The sequence below is a fragment of the Alligator sinensis genome, unplaced genomic scaffold, assembly GCF_000455745.1.
Source record: "Alligator sinensis unplaced genomic scaffold, ASM45574v1 scaffold895_3, whole genome shotgun sequence".
NCBI lineage: Eukaryota > Metazoa > Chordata > Crocodylia > Alligatoridae > Alligator > Alligator sinensis.
This window is the reverse complement of record NW_005842210.1, coordinates 1,154,145-1,159,393: the sequence shown is the minus strand read 5'-3', so window position 1 is coordinate 1,159,393 and position 5,249 is coordinate 1,154,145.

The following is a 5,249-nucleotide window of genomic DNA, read 5'->3' as shown; positions in this document are numbered from 1 at the left end:
CCGAGGCCCAAAGCCCCCCTCCAGTGGGGTGCATGAAACAGGCTATTGGTGTGCCCTTGGTCCATGGTGGCCTTGGGGGCCCTTCCCAGGGAATGGGGATGGGGATAGGGACCCCTCTCAGGGAGGAGAAGGAGGAAGGATGGGAAGGGATGGAAGGGAAGAGAAGGAGGGAGAGGGAGGGACCCTTTGTTAATCTCAAGTCTCTGCTTTTGTATTCTCCTTCCCCCTTGATGAATCCTGATGACTCTTCATTCATGGCTATCTCTGGTTGGCTGTCTCTCCGTGGTCACATGTTCACGTAATGTTCTGGGCCTTCTCCTAATTTAGTCTGTTCCCCCAAAACCGGGATTTATGTCCCCCTGCTCTCTACAGGAGGCCCTGTAGCTGGTGTCACTTATCTTGTGTTATCTTGTGTTATGGGACAGGTTAGACAACCTGTCTGCCTTGAAAGCTGTGCTCTCATGTGATGGGATGCCCCCCTCAATTCTCAGGCTGTGTCCATCTGTTGGCTTTTTTCTGCTAGACAGCCCATCTGTTTTCAGGGCCATGAGAAGCTGTGTGTGTGTCTCCCAAACTCCTTAGAAATCCAATTAACCCCTGCTGCCCATCTTGACCCCCTGCATCTTGACCCCGCCCTATAATGTCTATACCTATAAGCCAATTCCCAAAAAACCAGGCCTTTAAATACTGTTTCTAAGCAACACTCCATGCCAGGAGACTAAGGGAGTTGAGAATTGGGAGATGGTCCCTCAGGGAGCAGCTAGTTAGGAATCAGTGAGAAGCAGGCCAAAGATCTGCAGATGTTGCGTATTGCTCCACAAATTAAAATGTGTTCTTTAGCCCCGTGCAAAGCAGCTAGTTTTCGCTTCAGATTCATCCAATTCAGATGGACAGTGATTCAATTCAGTGATTTGAATCGCTGTCCTGAATTGATTCGACCAAATCTGATTTGAAGATTCAGCTGCTGCCGAATCAGCCGAATCTCTGAATCTCACAGGCCCCATCCCCTGCCCACTCTCCGAGCCCTGGCAATGGCTGCCCTGCCCACCCCAGCTCCTGGCTCTTTGAAAAAAAGAGCCCTGGCTCAGCAGGTGCTGCTGGGCGGGGGGGCAATCCCCGTTGCCCCCCACTGCCCCATGCCACATAGGGGGCTCTGCAATGAGACCCTATCCTCCACCCGGTCTGCCAGCCCCCCCATGGCTGCCTCACCTGCCCCAGCTCCTGACCCTTTTAAACCCTCCCCCAAAAAAGCCGGATTTATTGGCTCCTGCCAGGCAGGGGGGTGATCCTCGCTGCCCATGGGTGATTGGTGCCACCTTAGTCAGGGGGGTCATGTGCCCCCCCAACAACCAGTCAGCTACTGGGAGGGGTCCCCCCCAGGGCCGATCCTGCTGACCGGGAGGACCTCTGGCCAATTGCTGCTGTTGCTTCCAGAAGTGGCTGTGGCTGCTTCCAGGAGTGGCTTTGTTGGTTTCTGGGAGTGCAACAGTGCTCCACTCCCCAACCGGTGCTTGCAGCAAGGCCACCGCCTGCCCCCCCTGCCCATTGCCAAGGTAACGAGTGCGGCCGGTCAGGGGGTGCACCAGTGCTCTCAAGGGGTGCACATGCACCCCCGTGCACCCCCTATGCATTCTCTCCCAGGGGCCCCAGGGGGACTGGGAGAGAGGGGGGGAGGTCAGGGGGCTCGTGACGGAGTCCCCCACACAGCATGGGGCAGTGGGGGGCAGTGGGGATCACCCCCTGGCCAGGCAGCAGCCAGTGAGTGGGGGTTTCTTTTTAAAGGGCTGGGAGCTGGAGTGGGTGGGGCAGCACGCAGGTGTGCGGGGTGGGGGGCTGGTAGGGGTCTCCCCATGGTCCCTTTCCCCTTTCTTCCCCACCCCCTACTTACCAGCATGGAGTCCGGGTCCAGCTCCCTGCTGCAGTGGGTGGGGACTGCCAGAATCACCGAAGCTCTCTGAATCTTTTCCAAATTGATTTGGAAAGCTTTGAATCAGTTCAGACTTTTTAATTGGCTCCTGATTTGATTCAGATTTGGAGATTCAACCACTGAATCAGGCTGAATCGCCTCTGAATCAAATCAGCACCCAAAGATTCGCACAGCCCTAGTGTTCTTGTTATCATTCACATATGCCTGCATAGGTGACGTGTAGCAGGGCATGGGAGGGGGCACATGCCCTCCCTGAGACTGGCCACTGCCAAAGCCACTGCCAGCTTCTGCAGGCGGTCACCACCCCTCCTTGCCACTGCTGCGGCCACCAGCGGCTGTGGGCAGTCCCCGCTTGCTGCCCGCTGCTCATCCTCCCACTGTGTCAGCGGCAGCTGTGGGTAGTCCCCACTCACCACCATCAACAGTGTGGGCGGTGGCTGCAGGTGGTCCGCACTCACCGCTTGCCACCGTGGTGACCCCCCAGTCGCTAGAGGCACCAGTAGTTCATGTATGCCTGTACTTATTTACTGTGCCCAGTGATCACTATCTGGTATCAGAAGTGGTGAATGAGAGCTTGGAAAAATTCTAGAAGTCAAAAATGGAGAACAAGTGGAGCAATGCAGCCATATGGAAAGATAAGGGCCTCTGTAAGTCAACTTCTTGCACAGTTACATTCTAAGTAAAAGGACAGTAGTCATGGAAGTTTTGCAATCTCTACCTGCCCTTCTGATATCACACAATATAGCAGAGAACTGGAGGGCATTCAGACAAATGCTTAAGTGGCACATAGCAGCCATAGAAGGAGAAGAGAAAAATGACAAAGTCAAATCCTCAGGCTTCTTGCATATCGTGGGGGAGGAAGCCGTGGCTCTTTATAACACCTTTACCTTTGAATAAGGCCAAAATATGTGGTTAACTAAAATACTGTCCAGATTTGAGGACTACTGTATGCCAAAAAAGAATGACATTTGAAAGACACAGATTGTTATATACAAACAACAGAACAAAGTGTAGATCAGTATGCTACTGAACTAAAGAGACTGAGAAAAAATTGTGTGTTTGGGAACTTGACAGAATCTTTGATTAGAGACAGAATTATTTGTGGCACTGCAGATACTCATTACAAGAAATGGTCTTGTGAGAGGGGGACTTGTCCCTAGAAAGAACTATCTACATTTGCAGGGCAGTAGAAACAGTGAAGTCCCTGTGTGTGAAGGCTGCACAGCTAAATGTGCCAAAAGAGGTTTTCCATGCAGTCAGCATGAAAGAATGTGGACAAAAGAAGCCACCTCACAGGGTGGAGGACTCCATTAGCAAGGAGCCGGAGAGTAAGGAGGGAGAGTTCACAGGCAGACATGCACCAGGTGTGGAAGGCAGCACTTCGAAGATCATGCTGCATTTGGAAAGCTGTGTTTTAACTGTTAGATCCTTGTTATATGGTAATTTAGGTGGCTCTGGGAGCTCTTGCCCCCTGGACTGGCCAGATGTTAACACCTTTAAGTGGCTTAAAGAACTTGTTATGCAGCTCAAAGTTATGCCACTCCAGGACAGTATTATCTCTGATCTGCATAACTTTGCTCCTGGTCCATTAATGTGTGGCCACTTCTCGCAGCTGTGTCACTCAAGTTGAGATCCTCCAGTAGCCCAGGATGTAGAGGTCCCTCCCCCCTGTGGTGTTTCTGTGTGCAGATGAAGATGGCGACAGCTTGAAGTGGGTTGGGGCTGGCGGGGAGTGAGGTGGGGGTGACATGGAAAGATGATGCTGCAGGGTGAACAGAGCAGAGCCTAGCACAGGAGAAAGGAAAGCTGTGTGAGGTGGTGCTGAAGATGTGGAGGGTGATGAGCTGGGAGGGCTCTGGCACTGGCTCTGTTGCCTGACCTGGTGAGGTGCTAATGGCTCCATTGCTGCCTGGCCCAGGAGCACCATGCCATAGCAGCAGTGGCAGCAGGGGTGGGGGGGAGGAGGAAGAGGGGAAGGCACTGCCTCATCATGGCAAGCCACCAACATGCTGCCTGCACCTATACTAGGCTATGGGGGAGGCAGAAGACGTTGCTGAGAGGAAACCAGTGGGATGGCCCAGTGCAATGCTCCTAGGCTGGCCAGCGAGGGACTCATTAATGCCTTGCTAGATTAGCCAACAGAGCCAATACCATGCCATGGCTGGTGGGAACATTTAGCAGCCCTGGCAATGGTGGCAGGGGGGAGGGGGAGGAGAGAGAGGGAGGGAGGAGGAGAAAGAGGAGGAGGGGAAGGCACTGCCTTGTTGTGGTGAGCCACCAGCTTCCTGCCTGTGCCAGGCTCCAGGGGAGGCAGATGACACTGACAGTTACATATTTCTGCCCCACTTCTCCCCCTCTCACCCCATCTCTCAGACCCCTGCCCATACAAGCCTGTCTTGGCTTACCAATCCTGCTCACCTAGTTTCCAATGGGAAGTCACTTCTGTGCAGGTGGGAGACAGTCAGAGAAGGTTTTTAGCCTTAAGCTATGACTGCTCCAAATTCCCAAGTTAGCACTAAGCTGATCAACACTTGCCTTATGGGGGAGTGTCATGGGAAGGTACCCACCCCCCCCCCACCTTCCCTCATACCCCACAAACCCAACACACTCAGCCACACCCCTTCACAACCCCCCATACAGCCCCCCAACCACACTCCACATACCCCCTACACACAATATACAAGAGTAAGATTTTATTTTGAGTTATTATGCAATCAGAGGAAAGGTAGCCCAGGTAAGCATCAATGTCCTGGGAGTAGGGGGCCACAACTGTCCTGGGAGTGGGAGGGAGGCACGTGCACCTACACTAATGCTTGTAGTATGGGGTGTAAGCAGGAGGAACTATGCCTCCTGATTGCAAGTAAGAACCCAGACTTAGTAGGGCTCACAGAAACCTGGTGAGACCGTACCTACGACTGGGCAGTGGGCATTCGGGGGTACACCCTATATAGAAGAGACAGGACAGAGAGGAAAGGTGTGGGGGTTGAGCTCTATGTGAAAGAGCACCTCACATCATCAAGGATTAGCTTCGGGTTAGAGGAGGGCCAGGCAGAGACACTATGGGTCAAACTACAAGGGGGGTGTGGTGAAAGGGACCTTACAGTGGGTGTCTACTGCAGACTACCCAACCAGGGGGAAGAGCTGGACCAGGACTTCTCCAGTCAGCTTATGGAGGTGGTTAGGTCAAGGGATGTTATTGTCATGGGTGACCTAAACTACCCAGACATTTGCTGGGAGGAGCAGACAGTCAGGTCTGACTGCTTGTGTAGGTTCCTGGCTGTATTACAGGACCTTCACCTTATCCAGGAAGTGCACAGCCCCA